The sequence below is a fragment of the Pseudopodoces humilis genome, chromosome 1 (assembly GCF_049639895.1).
Source record: "Pseudopodoces humilis isolate 2021_Gansu_Grassland_sample_001 chromosome 1, ASM4963989v1, whole genome shotgun sequence".
NCBI lineage: Eukaryota > Metazoa > Chordata > Aves > Passeriformes > Paridae > Pseudopodoces > Pseudopodoces humilis.
In genome coordinates this window covers 52,610,965-52,627,492 of record NC_142200.1, presented here as the reverse complement: position 1 = coordinate 52,627,492, position 16,528 = coordinate 52,610,965, and the positions used below count along the sequence as shown (strand labels likewise).

Sequence of the window (16,528 nt, the reverse complement as noted above, 5' to 3'; positions counted from 1 at the left end):
CTTTCCACTGGCAATGAAAGAGGCCATAATAGTTATTTATCTATAAAAGCACTTTATAGACACCATAGAATAATTCTAGACAAGAACTTTGTATTTCTGTGTCCTAAAAATAACTCTTCACATGAGGTGGCTTTACAGTCTTAGTTTATCCATGTTGTATGGTCTCTCAGCACGAACATGCTCAGGTTCTGGTAATTATGCCATCATCTCTATAGAGAGATCATCCATCATCTTAAATCACTAACAGATCAGCATCCTCAAAACTGAGAAGGTCAAAGGAAAGAACAGAATGATTTTTCTTTTTGAAAATTACTCTGTTCTGAACAACAGAGAAAATACGTTGAATGTAAATCTGATCAAGCAGAACATAAACTGCCTAAGTTTTCAGACAGAGGAACTGCAAACTGACAGGAAATGTTTGGTGTCAATAACTTAGCCCTCTTAACAGTTTTCTGGTGCAGTCCTTCAGCTGTGAGATAAGGTGACTATTACAATCACTCTTTACACATGCAGAACCCACACACAGCTGAAGAAGGTTTTCCAATTCAGTGATATCAAAGAAAGAAAACCTCCGCACTGACACCGCTGTATGTAGCAGCACTGCACCCACGAGTCGCTGCGGTGGCACACACAGCCCACGCACATCGTGCGGCCATAACTAATTAAAGTTCCGGTGGGTGACAAAGGCTAGGTTGAGAAATAGACACAGCAAGATGAACCCACTGCCCTGAGAACCAGCTGAAGGCACATGGAAAAGCCACAGAAAAAAAAAATAAAAAAAGTCTGTTTCTACACAGTTGTAAAATCTGACTTGTGAAGAAGCCATAAGCATGATGCATTCTTTACCTTCAATATACAACTCTTAATTCCTTGTTTGTCCTTACTCCTGTGTCATGTAGAACACCATTCTATCTTCTGAGTTATCTGGACTGCCACTTTTTTTTTTTTTTTTTTTTTTTAAATGACATACAGTAATTTCATATAGTGGGCCACATTTTCAGAAGTTCTCAGCATCCAAAAATGTTGAGCTTTAAAAGAGCTCAGTGCACACATTTTCTGAATATGTAATGACATATCTACAGATCTGTCTTGTTCAAAAATCTAACCTTGGTAAACTCTCTGGAGACTACATTGACACAGACAATAAGAGTTGCTGAAACCCATTCCCTCCCCCCCCCCCCATTAAAAAAAAAAAAAAAAAAGTTTAAAATTATGTTCCAGTTTTTAATAACAACTTAAAGTTAAACCCTAAATCTCTCCTGGAACTCAAATGCCCCTTCACAGCAAGTGGCAGTGAAATTCTTGCAGGGATGCCACCAGCTCTGTGTAACAACTTTTATGGTGCCTCTAACCTTTTGAGCCTCTTTGTTAGTTCGAGGCACAGTTACAGCCATGTAGACTAGAACCAGTCTAGTGGTCACACATGTACACTTACTTTTTTTAAATAACTAATTTTTGTAGCTTTTCAGAGATGCCCATCACTCTGTTTCCTGTTAGCTACTCAAGAAACGGTGGATCCTCCTTATCTCCAAAAACTAGGCCATAGAGCATTCAGCACTGAGTCAATGCTCACTGGGGTGACGTCTTCTGCTCTTTTGCAAAAGTCAAAGTCTTCAAAACCAAAGAATGGATCAGGATGGAACTGTGTACACAGAGGTACTATGTCTACACACAAGCATTAAAAGAAAAAAAAAAAAAATCCTAGAAAGCCAGGATATTTTTAATATTTTGGCAACCACATTTTAAAATGTGGCCTATCAGAGATACGTCTCAATGAAGTGAAAGATCTGTTCTGCAGCTAGGAAGGATTTGTCAAGAAGAAAAAAACCACTGTGTTAAATGCTAAGGAATGTAGCATTCATCCCACCAGCTGAGCCCCAGGTGTGTTGGCAGTCTCAGCAGAGGGGCTGTCAGCTGGGGAGGGGTGCCTGAGGCACCACTGAGAGAGGGGCAAAGGCAGGTCCCAGGGAACACCTGCATCAGGAGTTCTTGGAAGGGATGAGAGGGTGCTCCAGGCAACCTGGTGAGCTGGGACACACTGTGCTGAGCAGGGACTGACGTGGTGAAATGTGACGCCAGCAGACAAGGAGTAAAGAAGAAAATCTGGCAAGCTAAGATAGATACCACCGGCATTTCAGATAGGTGATGTCTGTCCACTCCTCTTTAGGCTCCCCTGTTTGGATTAGGGATGTCCATCTCCTACTGACGGAAAACGCTTGGTGAAATCGGGTCCTCACTGCAGGGTCCACAGCTGGGGGCTTTCTCTACCATTTCCCCTCAAGTTCTCTGGGTGGGGGAGAGCATGTCAGTTTAGGCAGCTTTGAGGAGCTGGTTGGAAGCCTTCAAATGGGCTGGGATGGAGACAGAGAAAGAGACTAAACAGCCGTTTAGTTATGAAATATCTACGTTTTAATCAAATTATTAAGCGGTACGAGGAATTTGATTTATGCTTATTTATTGCCAATAGGTGACGGTTCAGGCTCGCCCCTAAGCCCGGGAAACTGCTGTACTGCTTCCCGGCTGGATGAGGCGGGAGGGAGCCTCGGCGGGCCGGGCCGCGGGAGCCCCGCGGTGCCGAGAGCCGCTCCCGGCCGGCGCCGGGGCCACCTGCCGGGCACGGGTAGCCCCCCGCAGCCCCGGGGCCGGCTTTTTCTGGAAACATGACAGCCGGCCGCGGGGAGCCGGGAAAGGGAGGGCCACGGGGGTGCCCGGCAGGACACGAAGGCGCGACGTGGAGACGGTCGCTAAGGGAGTGACAACAGAGCGATCAACAGAGGGGCTGCTGCGCGGGGAGGCGCGGCTGTGGCAGCCCCGCGCTGCCCGCCAGGCCTGCGAGCCAGCCCCGCACGGAAATAGCCGTGCCCCTCCGCTGGCAGCCCACCGCGCACGGGTTATTTTGGATCGGCCCGAGCAAGATAAAACTTGGATCGGGGAAGCGCGGCTGATTTACAGCCGCTTCGAGAGCCGCGTGCTCGGCTGCGGGTGAGAGAAAAGGCTTCCCGGCCTGCGCAGGAACATCACCCGCGACGCCAGCGCCGGCTGAGGGGAGCGGAGCCCGCTGCGCACTCGGCCGTGCCCTGAGCGGGCAGCGCTCCTGCCCCACGGCCACGCTTCCATCCCGCAGCCTGCGGCGCCGCCGCGGTTTGCTAGCCCTCTTAGATAGGCGTCTTGGGCCACAAAACCGGCTTTGGGATTTCCGTCCTCCCTCCTGCAACTCAGCGCGGCATCCGCTCCAAAAGCCGCTGTGCCTGTTCGAGTCTAAGCCTCTGGACCAGCAGAGTGGGGATGTGCGACTAAGCCCAGCTTGCTTAAGCTCACGCTGCCGCACCGTACCTTAGAAAACAAGGAAGATGTAGAATCCTCTCATCACAAAATTAACGTTCTGAACTGCAGCAAATACCTTGACAATCGAAGTTATGTTCCAGCAAAGCACGAACAATGATCTCCTACACTGCTGTGGCAAGGCCCTGTGTTACATACACTCTTTTTTTTTTTTTCCTTGTTGAAAAGGAGAGGGAAGAATTATGCTCATTTACTAAGCTTCCATAACTGCAAAAGATTGGCTACCTTAAAAAAAATAACAGTATTTCGATGCAAATATAAACTTATCACAGGCTTCCTGAAGCACATGCAGCATAAAGGCAGTATGACTGCAGAGAAGGTATCTGCTTTCAAGGGGATTTGCATTCTCATTGAATGCTGGACCAGGTCCAGACCAGCCGGAGGATAACCACCCTCTAACCTCCCTGCGGAGACTTACAGAGATGAGACTGAAGCAGTATCATTTCTGACAGAAATCAAATCTTGGCTACTGCACTGCTGGGAACACTACAGACAGGAAGAAAAAAAAAAAAGTAGGGAGGAATTGGAATTAAAACAATTCTGTGAAGCTCGTTTAGGTAATACTTTGTCAAAGGACCTGATATGGCAATACACTGCATGTTTACTGAATGAATGCAGAAGTTAAGCATCTCCTAGTATAAAATATAATTTTAACAAATGGAACATACAAATGTTAACGCTGACATAGAACATGGGCTCAGTTACGTGCCTAGGTTAACCAAGCTAAATAATACATCTAGTCAAATCATACATGAAACCACAAAGCATTCAAAAAACACAATTTGTTCAAATTCTCATCAGTTCATATCACAGCACTAGCTTTTCAGAAGACAGGATAATTCCTAGTCTCCAAAGATTCAAAAACAAATGACCTTAATGTTACCTTATGCATATTAGGATATTGCATTACAGGTGCTGGGCACATATTCAGTACTTCCTTCTTGATGTAATGCACCCAGAGACATAGATAAGAAAATCCCAGGACAGACTGATGAGCAGCTTCCAGGTATTCCCTATCTTGCTGTACTCATTCTGATGTAGTGGTAGAAACCTTTGAGGAGCCACACACAAAAAACTAGATCATAAAAACTGCAAGCAATTTTGGAGTGCCAGCAAAGCACAGGAGGCAGCACAGAAATGGGAGCAAAATGACTGCCCAAGGCAGCAACCACTCAGTCCTGCCAATCTGGCCAATAAATGAGTAATCTTCATATATTGTGTTCAGGGCCAGTAAGCTCTAAGACTGTCCCAAAAGAAGAAGCATCTGAATTGTATTAGACCTACAGAGACTCATAGCTGTGGCTGGACTGTCTGTGAAAATATGTCTAGACTACAAGAAAATGTAATGTTTTAGAATGTCATAGCTGGCTTGTGTAAGGTGTAATACTGGCAACCCAAATTATAGATACACCAAACCCAAAAGACAGATAGATATAAAACCATTACAAAAACATTACGTGCAATTTATTTTTCAACTGATACCTAAATCTGTACTTCTTTAAGTCACAGTTCAAAATACTTCTCACTAGAATATTTGTTTTTCAGTTTTATAGCATTTGTAGCAGAAATGTTAATATTGGTCTGACAAATAAACAGAAACAGACCGTCAGTAAAAGCAACAGGAAAGGCAATAGAGCAAAGTCACAGTAAAAACCCCAAAACAATTTTGAGAACCATGGACATACTGATAGCCATCAAACAGAGAAGAACTGAGTAATGTGGTGTTTGCACCACCAGAATTGTTGTGTCCTAGGAAGCCCACAGCATGGATTAGCAAAAGACCGCTGCCCTGACAGAGGGAGGATAGCAGTGAGGTTGCACCATGCTCTGTGTGCCCCTCCTTTTCCTGTTCACCCAAAAGGGAAGACGACTGTATCCAGGAAGACACCCACAGCAGGCAAACCCAGGAAACAGCCTGCAAACTGAGATTCACCTAGGGTGAGGTAGGCAAGAATAAGAGGTGAAAAGATGGACCAAAGTAGTGTGTTTGATTGCCAAAGGATAGAGCAGGCCTACACAAAAAAACAAGGCATCACGATGCACAAATCAAGCAACGTGGTGAGAACTTGGTGGGTGTCCTCCAGGGACAAAACTGATCCTGGCCAGATCACTTCTTGGGCACACATCCCATAGCCCCCTTCTTAAAAGCCTGGGGGTTGTGAGAGTGGGAATGAAAATGATAAGAAGCAAGTGTGGGACAAACCAGTTTTGTTTAAAACAGATACCACCTTCTCTTTCCATAACGTCTCTCTGAGGGGTTTTTTGCATTAATTTTCTTGTGTTAACAAGTAACATGAGCTTCTCAGATAATCATTAGAATCTCAGAGTTGAAACTTGCAGAATACTGTGGAATATACAATAAAATTACAAGAACTAGCAGGCAATACTGCAAACAATTTAACACACTAGCATGTAAGAAGGCCAAGTGATGGAGAACCCCGCTGCTGTTTATTTTACCTAGTCAATGATTTTTAAAGTACAGTTTGCTCCATCGAAGTGTTTAAAGAATATTTGCTTTAAAATACCTCACTTTCTTCCCTGTTTTTAAATGTCCTCCTGGCACATTTAAATGGGCTCCATGAAAACCTCAATCAGCAGTGCATGTTAGATGAGATTTAGGGTCAGATTGTATGTTAATTATTTGCATAGAGACATTTTCTGAAGAGACAGGGGAATGAATGTACAGTAATTGTGGCCTGCCTCTAAAAATGGGACAGATTTACCAGAGGGGACAGTACTTATAACATCAAGAGACCTGTCAGTGTTAGTGCTTTGCCATCACATGTCTGTGTGGGTTCTTTCTCTGCCTCCACATCCACAGAAATCTGGGGATGTTTGCCCAGGGAAGGCAGCTCTTCATCTGATACAAAATTTAGGAGCTAATGCAGTTTTCTATTACTTGAGCCAAACATTAGGAAAGGAAAAAAAAAACCAAAACCACCACATATATATATATATATGAAAGAACAGGGCGGTTCTGTAGGAAAGAAAACCTGGAGCTATTCTGGATTAACAATTTCCTCACAGAATTAAAGCTGAGATTTACCTGAAAATACATTTACTTTTATGCTGAAATGAATTAGTCCCAAAGATTTGCGGGGAGAGGGAGGGTGCAGAGGGTGAATGTCACATCAATACAACTACAGCTTGGTAACCACTCTGCTAATGCTGGAGTGAAGATCCTCACAGTACAAACTAGCTCAAAGATCTGGTCTCTTGTTTCTGCACAGCAACACGTGGTTAATTTACAGGTGTAAGTCCTACCTAAACGGTTTACACCAGCACACCTCTTAATACAGACACCCCTACAGTTGTAGAGAAGTTTCTCTGTGATGCTATACCTTTTCTTGTGTGGGAATACTCTGGTAGTATAGATAGAGAGAATCGGTACTGAAATCAAACTGTTTCACATATTTTCAAAATAATTTGTTGCTGCAGAGTGCCTGCTTCCGAATGCTGGTTGCTCTTCAAGTACCAGTTGCTGTTTTCTGGGATTTATGACTGAAAGAATTAAAACCAAAGAAAACTAAAATAGATCTCCAAAGAATACTAATAGGTCCTTCAAGCTCTGCCACATTCTAGATCTTATTATTACCATAAAAGATTGTTAAGGTAATAGATATGCCTCTCTAAATTTAAACATTTTTTACCAAAAAGTGAATTCTAATTCATTATACAAATATTCCATATCCCAAACAACGATCCATGCAAATGATAACTAGGTGATCATTTGCCCCATCTGTACATATATTTAAAGAGCAGCTGAAAATTTTGGCTGTTGTAAATGTATGTTCATGCCACTGATTTGCAAACGTAGGACTAATGTCCTGGAAACATTCAAATGCCCAGTGGCATCAGCGGGAATTGAGGGATTTCAGCATTTGCCAGAACTGAGCCTTTTCTACAAGTGGGTATAAACACATTTGCTTGCACATAGAGAGGTTTTGAATAAAACACAGATGGACAATAATTTCCTATTCATCTGGACATCCTCAGAGATTACATTCCTGACTATAGTTTTAATGTTATAAATTAAGATTTGGTAGTTCCTTTAAACATAGTTCATTTATTTTCTAAGGATTCTGAATTGTGGTTCTCAGCAAATTAGGAGAACATATTTCCAGCCAGCCGACCAATCATAATATTAACTCTCTCACACTTGCTAAAAACCTTTAAGGGAGCTTTACTATTTATATCACAGCCATGAAAACATCCAAGAAGCACATTAATTAATAGTGATAATAAAAAATAAAACCCTCAGTCACACATTCCAGTCAGTCACTTGCACCCATATATTTTTAAAATGAACAAAATACATTTGCAGTTTGACAGGGAATTATTTTAAGGCCCTAGTATCCCTTAGAATCTCTTCTCACGTCTTTAGATGTCTGCCTTTCGCTTGCGCGGGCTGAAATGTCTAGACATCCAAATTAAGGAGTGACCAATCACTGACAGACTGATCTCTCTGCGTACAAGGTCAGCACTACAGAGGCACACACGCTCGCACACGCACACATGCTGGCAGCAGGCACCGCGCAGGAGACCTTTATTTGTGCACAAAAATATTGATGTTGCTAAGTGATACACAGGCAGCCGCTGGCCGTAAGAATTTGTGTTTGTTTGTTTATCACTGTGACTTCTTTCCCAAGTAAACAATACAACGGTGATGCCGAGATGGAAGAACCTGTCTAAATTAAAACAGCTATGGAACCTAATTTGTTATGTCTGCATGGTATCAACCTATTGCTTCCCCACCCCCAATTTTATTTTGTTAAAGTCAGAAGGAAAAAATTTAGGAGGAACTTCAAAGCACACATGTTCCAAATGGTCCCAATCATCCTACTTTTCTTCAGTTAAACAATAAAAACAATTTATTTGCAAAGGCCCCTCTGCATCTTAAGCTTGCTGACACCACACCAAAGGAAAATTTTTGATATTAAAATAAAGGTCCTGTATTAAATTCATATGTCTAGTCACTGGAATAAGGGGCAACCTGACAATACTGTCTCATCACACTGCATAAAAAGTGTGGATAGACTTTCCTTATCTAAAAATTCAGTGCAGTTCCATTCAGTTCAATCCCCGCAAAACAAAAACACACACACACACACACACAAAAAAAAAAACATAAAAAAAACAACCTTTTTTGAGTCATCCCTAATTTGACAAACTGTATTTTGTGATACTAAAAGTAGGTTTTTGGAAGCACAGGTGTCCATGACAGGGGTCCTGTTCAGAGGTTTCAAAATAAGTTAGCTTTCTTGACTTCAAGGGTGTCAGAGTGTGGAGAAGCTGGGTTTCCTTATTCAACTCCCCTGGCTGGCTTTCAAGGCTTCTGGGGTGTCCCAGCAGTGCTGCAGGGCCCCAGGCTTGTGATCCCCCTGATCCAATAGAGCTCCCCAGGGGAGGTGCCCAGGTGAGATCCTGGGGAGCTCTGCAAATGCAGGTTCCAGACTTCACTGTGCTGTCTGCGAGCGTGTTGGGATGGAATTGGCCCAGTCTCCGCCTGGAAGTTTCCAGATTCCCAGAGATGTTAACAGTCAACATGGTAGACAATTAGACTGCAAATCCTTTTTTTCAACAGAAAAATATTTCACAGAGCTGTGGCATAGCAGTGACACCACTGAAGCCAGGCCTCTCTCCCTCTCACCTACAGCAGTGCCACCAACACCTGGAACTACACAGAACATATTAGAAAAACAGTGAGTGTATTTTGACTTTGATTTTATTTTAGCAGCAAGTTACAAAGATGAGTACCAATGGCAACTGGCTGTGGGAAGCACACCTTGAGGAACATTTTAAAACTTCTTACACCCTACTGGAACAGCAAAAGCCTGCCCAGCAATATAAAGATGAAAATGAGCTGAGAACTAATGTAAACCAGTAATTCAGATAACTTGGTTTTGGTTTCACTCTAGGCTCCTACAAGTCCTATAATAAATCACAAGACAGTCATAAACTTCTGGGTTTGTCATGCACATACCAGTTTCTCCCAAACTTTGTTTCACCCTCTTCCAGTAAAGCAACAGCCAGTCTACAATCCCAGTATTCTGCCAAGTGACTGAATTTTGGATGTCTTGATACATAACCGTACCCAAAGCAGTGCTGCTCCAAACCATCTTCCATTCAGCCACCCCAACCAGACACGGCAACCATTAGTCCAGCAGGGACAGGACAGCTCGGTCCCTTTCTCCCTACATCGGTAATTTCCTGGATGAGTCACCAGTCCTTCTCTGTCCCAGTTTGTCCATCTGTACAATGTTAATTGCAACAATACCTTCCAAGCAAAAAGCATTGCTTTAGATTCCATAGATTAAAGACCAGAAATGTGCCTGTTCTGGACAAAAGCAATTCTTTGTCTTATTTCTGAGCTGCTTGCATGGCCAGCACTGGGAGCAGACCATCCCTTCAGGAATTACAAGGTCAGTGTAGCAAAATCCTTATTCACCTAATCAGTACTTTCCATCAAACCATTATTTCTGAAGATGTGCTCTGGACAAATACTTCAGTTGTGGGGTGATGAAAGAAGAAGGAAATGAGGACATAAATAAAACATGTTTTCATCAGAAAAGCTGTATGCTAATTAAAAATGTTCTTTTCTAAGAGACTTCTATTTGTAGGAAGAATGAGATGCTGCAAAGAACAGACACTACATCGAAGGACCTGACTTGCCTTAAACTACAATATAACCTCTTAGGTAATCAACACACACTGTGAAGAGCATGTAATGACACATGAACTTATTTATATTGCTCTTCTTCCTCTTCTCTTAAAAAAAAAAATTACGTCTCACTAAAATTCTAATTGTCCTACTGAAACTTCACACTTCTGATTTTGTGCAGAGGAGAAAGCTTATTCACAAATAAACCTTTCAGGATGGGAAAGTGACAAGGAAGAAAAGATCAAGTCAGACAAGTATAACTGGAAACTCAGATGTAAAGATTTCAAATATTTCAAAAGATGTCATGATAGGTATATTCCCACCTCATTCCAAGCAAATAAGATTAGCATGTATTACTGAGAATTTTATGCCTCAGTAGAAGGCCCTAATTATATTTCACACTGCTCTGAAGATTCCTGTAATATACACACATCTTTAATGTGGAATTTTATACCCTATTTATAGCATATAGGCTCTTTTTGATATTATTACTTTTCTATGAAAGTTCCTTTGAAGTCAGGTAATTACCTTAAGCGAAATATTTAGCCTGTTGTGAGAACTGAACCATAAGATTTGTGTAGAACAAGTAAGTCATCATGTAGCTAAATATAAAGGTTTCTGAGCCACAAGTGGGGATGGAAACATTCATTAGGAAGACAAAGCCAAGCATGCATTTTAAAAGTAATTTAAAGTGAAAGCTGATAAATCTGTGTGGTGCTACACTGTGCTTCATTCATGTCCCTAAAAACTATTTGAGCTAAGCACTAAAGAGAGAAAGCATTTCATTAGTAGTTACTACCATTAGTAAAGCCACAGACCTGGCCAGAGACAGGCTGTAACTGTGAAGAGCTCAGGAGGAGTTGCTAAGATGGCTAATAATGTTCTACAGAATCTTATCCCTAACCAGAAAGGGTGCATCATTAAAGACTTGTAAATCTCAATTTTTTCATACTAGATGAACGCGTGTCTCTTTCTCTGCAAAGCTATGTATCTCTTTAGTGGGATAAATCATAGAATCAAATTACATATAGCCACCATGTATCAAAATATACAGTTATGTCACTTTTGTATTGCATTTGATCTAGGACTAGACCATGACCATTTTTATTTGACAGCAGCGTTTTAGAGATATCACTTGTAGTGAGAAGTTACCAGCAGATTCCCCTCTTCACATCCTCAGGCACAGTTCTTTGAAAATACCTAAAAGTACAGGATGTTAAAAAACGATGCCATATGGGTTTGCAATTTGTCATGCAAAAGTTGTCCCTCATAAGCAATGCATAGCATAACACATGAACCCAAAACTTCAAGATGTAACAGAGCCATACGTACTGTGCATACACTCACACTCACACACAACACAAAAAGCCAGTCAGGCAATGAAGGACCACGAAACCAATTATCATTTTTTACAGGGGGAACAAATTCACCTAATCTGCTGCATCCAGACAGGTTTTCCCAATTGCATCCACTTCAGTAATCTGAGAATTAAAACTGCTGTTTCTCTTACATTTTTTGCCAAAGCAAAAGTCTAGCTTCATATTAAGAATGCTTAATAAAACCAACACACATTAAAAACAGTCAGCAGGGAGTGCTGCAATTAGATGCTTGCACTGTGCTTCCCTCTGTGCCTACATGCAAATAATTTTCATCTTATACGGACTTTCAGAATCTTCATCATGGTGCTGCAGTTAGAGAGACCTCCCTTTTTTTGTTTATGTGAGATGTAAATGTAAGGCCGTTGATTGCTTATCACCATTAGTTTATAGAATAAAATTACTTGTAAATTGGCTAAAAAATATAAAGTTCCCCACTTCATGTGGCATCTTGTTAATTAAGTCTAGTCCAGTCTAGTCTAATCTAGTCTAATTGAAGACACTGTTACTGCGGTTCCATTCACCAAAACTTAGGGCTGGAGGACTACAACTAAAAAGGCACATGAGATATGGGTCCATAAGGATACAAAAACTATTTAAGATGACAGAAGTATCTACATAGATTATATGAAACATTTTGCTTGACAGAATATAAAAATGCTATTGAGTATGTTCTTTTTTGGGAGGTGGGAGGGCAGTGTTTGGACTAGTAAGGGCAATCATAGGGAACACAGGCATAGATTATCCTCTCTGTTGAGTTAGTGAGATGCAAAATTCACTCTAATTGCTGTGGGATTCTCTATATAAAGCTGGAGTCTACTGAGTCTACAGAATGCTTCGTGTTCTCAGTGTAATTCCATCCGAGCGAACAATGCTCAGCATTGGATAGGAAGCACTCTTCCATCGTGTAAAATTGGCTGCACATAACTTTTTTACAACGTCTGCAATTCTCTGTGTTCATATTCTTCCTTCCCAGAGTAATCTACTGAAAGGTCTGCAGCACATACATGAAAGAAACCAAACTGTCAGGAGGAAACTTGAGGAAGGAATAGGAGAAAGTCTCTGAACTGCAGGCTCACAGAAGGGTTGAGGGAAGGAGGGACCTCTGGAGGTCATCTGAAGCAGGGCCACCCAGTGCCAATTGCTCACAGCTGCATCTGGCTTCTTCTAGCCTTTCTCTGGCAAATGAGGGGCTCAGTTTGAGGGGAATAATTGCAGCTGTCTCACCTCACCCCAGGGATGCTACAGGATACAGTCCTTTCCTAAACCACTTCCACAGTGTATCTTTTATGAAAAGTTCAACCTTTCTTTAAAGGCTTCAGTCAGAGCCTGGTGGCATTTGACATCAGCTTTTCTGATGCCACAGTCTGACAAAGGAGAATTCCATTTTGTCAGAGCTTTGTTCCCAACTGCCGTATCCTAGCCTGCAAACATAGCAAAATGTCTCTACCAGGAGCGAGTATGCAAACAAACAAAAAAATGCTGCAAAAATATTCAGTGTGAAAGAAAGCCACACCCACCATCTAGGTCTGTCCAAGTCCATCTTTTCAATGTATTTATATCCACATGTTGCAGGTTTGTCGGTTTATTAATTGAAAATTTGTCTGTGAGAGTCTCTCGCACGTTCGTTACAGTCTTTATAAAGATATTCCTTGCAAATGCCTTGAGGTCACACTCAAAACCATGGTGTGAACTATGCCAGACATCGAATTTGTGAAGGAGCTTCTCCCGGGCCCGTGCATGCTGTCTGCCTCTCTGCGCAGAACAGATCCGAAGGGAGGTGCAGCCACAGCAGGCCCTTCCCTGACGCCCAGCAGCAGCCACGGCTCCTCTCGGTCACGGCAGATTCCCACGAGATGGCACGGCACCATTTAATCTGAGTTTAATCTGAGATTTTAAACGATGACTCCTTCACTGACGCAAAAGTCTGCCAGCGCACGGCCTCACTACACATCTCTCACGATTCACTTCCCTCACAGAGTGTCTTTGCAATTTTCCCTGGATCAGAACATTGCCGGTCTCTCCCTGCTGACAGCAGAGCACTTGTTTCTTTAGAACTCTTCTGCAAAACAAAGTTGCAGTAACTTGGAAATAAAGGTAGTTTTAGGTTGTGTGATCTACCTGAAACACACCACTCAGGAAGTGAAACATTGTAATGATAAGGAGTTGAAAATAAAAGGAAAAAAAAAAAAAGGAGTGTGGTTTTGGTTTGGCTTAAGGTTTTTCAGCTTTGATTTAAATCAGTCTTGAAACAGTCTTGAAATCTTAAGTAGGAAATTTAAACTGAAATGGAAGATTAACATTGGCTCATCAGTACAGCCCCTCAGTTACACAAAATCTACAGCAAAAAATTGGAAAATGAAGAATACAGTGACATTTCTTGTATCCATGCATGAAATTGGAGAGAAAAACAACCTTTTGCCAAAAGTTAAGTAAAGATTTCCCCTTATTTTCACTATCTTCATGGTTTCTACCACCTTTTCTGCCTGAGACAATATTTCAGCTGGGTATCTGGGAGCATTCTGCAGAGATGCTCCCACGCTGCTGGCTGTGTCCCTGCCTGTCCACGGCTGGGGAGAAAACAGTTAAGTTCAGCAGCAAAGGGACAAGAGAGGCAGCAGCCTCCGGCAGCCACGGGAACAACAATTTCTACAGACTAGAGGCTGAAATTTCAGAGGGAAATAATCCCAACTGTCATAGCCAGGTCAGAGAGCAGGGCCCGAATGGCACTGGCTTGCGTTTTAAGGCAAAATGTTACCAGAGACATGTGTGGACCTGACTTTACCATCCTCTGAAGGGCCATAATAATGACATCCACATACCTGCAAGAGGTAATAAAACAAAGCAGGAATTTTGCTTGCACAAAATGTAAACATCAAAACAGATGGCGCAGTTATGTTAATCAGTTAATGTTTGCAGAGTGCTTTGAAGATGCAAAGCTCTGTAAAGGTACTAAATACTCACAGTCTTGTCTAGACATCATCAAGCTCACTTTTAGATTGCAACCTTTTCAGGCCAAACAGAGGCTCTCTGTATATGGCTGCACTGTTCCTTCTTGTAGCAGGCTCCAATCTCAGGATGTATTTGTAAGAGAGGAATAACAGAGGAGCAGCTCCTGGAGGTGGAAAGCCCAAGCCAACAGCTCCTGCTAAAGCAGCATGAAATAGCACAGCAAAGAGTAGGGATGAATATCATCAGGGAATCAGATGGAAGTCAAAATGTGCTATACTAAATTTCACCAGACAAACAGGTAAAGATTGAGGCTGTCACAACAGATAATCCCGTAAAAACAGTTCACCATGGTGGTGAGAACTGTATACTTGCACTAACAAGCCCTGATGAGAAAAATCCATCTTAGACAGAATAAACTATGTATGTAGACTTAACAGAGCTGTGAGAAGTGCAGAGGCAATCTTCATCGCCCATTGTCCAAGTATGGAATTGAACAAAGTGAGTTATTAACAATGAGATCACAGATTTTTTTTAAGGTTTGGGAAAAATCCATCTAAATCATTTCAAAACTCACAATTTTTATTTGCTCTAAGGAATGTGGAATGCAAATAAAATTAAACTCCAGGGGCTTATTCTGCAATAAGCAAGCCTTCTGTGTTAGATTGCCTTGCAACCTAACCCAAACCTCACTGTTCTGACATTAAGAAACCACGGATCTCAGAAACCTTTTCCACTCACATTTCCTCATCAGCTCAGACCTTAAATGGGGAAAGAAGTCTGGTGTTACACAAAAGGTGCAGACAGCTGAAACACGTAATCCTTATTCATACCCTAAAAATAGACCCTAACTGACCACCCAGTGCATAAACAGTGCTACTGAGCATGGAATTGGAGTTGAAGATTTCAGTTCAGCTGCTAGCTTGGGGCTAGGTGAGGAGCTGGCATATGGAACCAGCTTCCAAACCCTCTGAAACAGCCCCCCGTGACCCATTCTGAGGTAAAATGTACAAGATCCACGGGGGAATAGGATTCCTTTGCCTTGAATAGAAGCTCAGCTCTGGTCAGGGGGCTTGGAGTCAGGATAGAAAAGATAAAGGAAGAAAGGTGTGTTTGTGTTTAGGAATTTGATCTTTTTTACTCTAAAAATAAAACTACATTTTTCTTATTTATTTATTTATTTATTATTTCTTTTTTTAATTTCCACATTGGGGAAAGACTGCTTCATTCTTGTTCACACTTTTGAACCATCCCCCAAAATCTACCTTCTTACTGGGTGGTGGGGGAGTATGCCAGGAGTCTGCAACTAACTCACTATTCCCATAAACAGTGGTGTAACAAAGGCCCTGTGATATAGACTCACTTGAACATTAATGACAGGTAAGGTTATTTTCCTGCTTTTGAGGTTTCTGCCTCTTTCCCAGCAGCTCTTTCTCTTTCTCTTCACTTCAGTTGTTAAACTTTAATTTCTAAGCAGAAAGAAAGCTTTACTATCATTATAGCTCTTATTTTTCAATTTGTTCTCAAATAATTTCTGTCACCTTCCCAAAAAGAAAACTTTAGTTGGAAATGGATTAAATTAATAAAAAAACCCCTATTCCTTTGTAGTGGCAGAGCACATTAAAGAGCAATGCCAACAACATACTGACTTCTTTCTTTCCAGGGAAAGCACTGCCTCTCTCTTTGTTTCAAATAACATGTATACATAATAAGTCAGATTTTCAGTCTCATCTTAACTGGGTTACTAACTTCCCTTGCCCATAATTTTGCATACGCTCAGATAATTATGTCCTGAAATTTGCAAATACAATTACTTGCTGACACACTTTGTTATCTGAATGATAAAGTATTTGATTGTATCCAATGAAAACAATATTAAGATGGAGAAGCAAACGTGTTTTAGCAAACCTAATGCACTAACTTAAGCTTCTGTTGTTTTACGGAAACAGGATCCTCTAACAGCATGTCTACACCCTGTAGAGAAGTATTGTCTGGAGACCTAACATTAAAAGCAGGAAAGCCACATCGCTGCATTACTGCGTTTGCACTTGCCTGGTAAGAAATACAGCTGCTCAGGAGCAATCACCTTTTCATTTTTTTTTTTTTTAAGACAGACAAGTTGGCTTGCATAAAAATCATCAAGTTAATAATGGCATGTTAATCATGTCACAAATAACTAACAAAAAGGCGCTGCCAAGTT

At 41.7% G+C, this 16,528-nt stretch overlaps 1 protein-coding gene across 2 annotated transcripts in view; it reads right to left on the bottom strand.

The window, feature by feature from the left end:
- LDLRAD4 (low density lipoprotein receptor class A domain containing 4) overlaps positions 1-16,528 on the bottom strand; it is a 272,964-nt gene that overhangs the window by 46,667 nt on the left and 209,769 nt on the right. The gene's annotated exons all lie outside the window — the stretch shown is intronic.